The sequence below is a fragment of the Sceloporus undulatus genome, chromosome 1 (genome assembly GCF_019175285.1).
Source record: "Sceloporus undulatus isolate JIND9_A2432 ecotype Alabama chromosome 1, SceUnd_v1.1, whole genome shotgun sequence".
Taxonomy (NCBI): Eukaryota; Metazoa; Chordata; class Lepidosauria; order Squamata; family Phrynosomatidae; genus Sceloporus; species Sceloporus undulatus.
Genome location: NC_056522.1, coordinates 314,839,855 through 314,841,861, shown reverse-complemented (window position 1 = coordinate 314,841,861; position 2,007 = coordinate 314,839,855).

The window sequence follows — 2,007 nt, the reverse complement described above, 5'->3', positions numbered from 1 at the left end:
GAACACTGTTACCTTCCCACCGAAGTGGTACCTATCTATCTACTTGCATTTGCGTGCTTTTAAACTGCTAGGTTGGCAGATGCTGGGACTAGTAACAGGAGCACACCCCATCATGCAGCACTTGGGCCTCTAATTATTATATTATATTTTTGGACTGTGGCTGACCACAAGTGACTAAAATCACAAAAAGCAAAACTGCAGATAAGGATAAAGGTAAAAGTAAAGGTAGTCCCTTGACAAGATTGTCTAGTTATAACCAATTGTAGAGGGTGGTTCTCATCTTCATTAGTAAGCCAAAGAGCCAGCGTTTCCCGAGGACTACTCTGGTGATCATGTGGCCAGCATGACTGCACCGAACACTGTTACCTTCCCACCGAAGTGGTACCTATCTATCTACTTGCATTTGCGTGCTTTTAAACTGCTAGGTTGGCAGATGCTGGGACTAGTAACAGGAGCACACCCCATCATGCAGCACTTGGGCCTCTAACTGCCAACCTTCCGATCATCCGATTGTCAGAATTGCTATCTTAACCACTAAGCCACCACATCCACCACAGGTGATGGACTACTGTATTTTCAGATGGTTATTGATCAACTGACCCTAATTTCCTGATGTATTAAGCATCCTTCACATCTATGTTGAACTGTGTGGGCATTTCTCCACAACGACATAGCACTTGCAAGTATGTATGAAAACCTCAGCTAAAATGGGAGAGTTTTCCCTCTCCATGCGGAATCCTTCTCAGCAAGGTTTTTCATCTATAAAGACCTACACGATGAGTTTTTTCTCTCCCTTTTCTTCAAATTGAAGTAGCACCCATGTCTTGATATGTATGTAGTCACGGTCTATTTAGTAATGGAATGAGTATACCAGGTTCCTGTGCACCTCAAAACTGAACTTGTTTTCAAATAGTAATTTCTCTCCCTTTTTTCCTTTCAGATATCTTATATCTGTTCTAAGCTATGTAAAATTGTCCCCAGAAGCAATAAATTTACTACAACGTAAGTAAATCATTGTGTACATCACTGAACACAGTGGGACTTAACTTAGACATGGCTAGATTTTGGTTGCAATGCATCTATGCATTGCACTTACTTGGAAATAAGCCCCATTGCTAAATGTTACTGCTGTGCTTATTTATCTGGGAGGAAGTCATCTCAAACATAGCATTTACTTTTGAATAAACATAGAGGTTTGGGCAGCATATTGGAACTATCTAAATAGTAGCTGTCACACACCTTAATAGCTGTTGTACAGCCTCAGAGAGGACGTTTCCTTCAGCTTTTCATTAAAAGACTCATATGGACCATTTCTTGGAAACTTATGTGCCACTTTGAGTACATTCATCCTATGCATCAAGCATTTGCTGGAAACAATATTTTAATTACAAATTCAAACTGAAATGTAAAGGTTTCATACTCTGTTGGCTGCTTTGCCTTAGGCTTTTGAGAACTTTAGCTTGGCAGACCGTAACACATAATTACTGCGAGCCTAGAGAGTACATATAAACTCCGCCTTAGCAAGAGAAGGAAATCTTGAGAGAATTAGTAAAAAGCATCTCTTTAGAACTCTTCTCTCTGCTTTCGTCACCACCTCTGCTAGTGTTGCTGTCTATTCCCAGCATTGTGGTTATGATCTCTGGGGATTTATTTATTGTTAGCTTAGAGACTTCTAGCCTATACTTGATAGAAAATCCTCAGAGACCACTGTCATTTTGATTGTGTTCAGATTTGCCTTGTGTCTTGCTTTTGGCACTCTGGCATCCAACCCATCTAAGCATCACCTAAAGCAGGAATGAGGAGCCTTTGGGCCTGCATCTATTTGGGTTTCAGCTCCAAGAATTCCCAGCTAGCAGGACCAATGGTTAAGAGATTGTGGGAACTTTAACCCAAAATATCTGGAAAATCAAATGAAGGACTTCAATCCACACTAAGAGAATCAACACTAATAGTAACCAACATATGTCAACTGATAAGGAAAACAAAGGGATGACCAACAGATTTGAA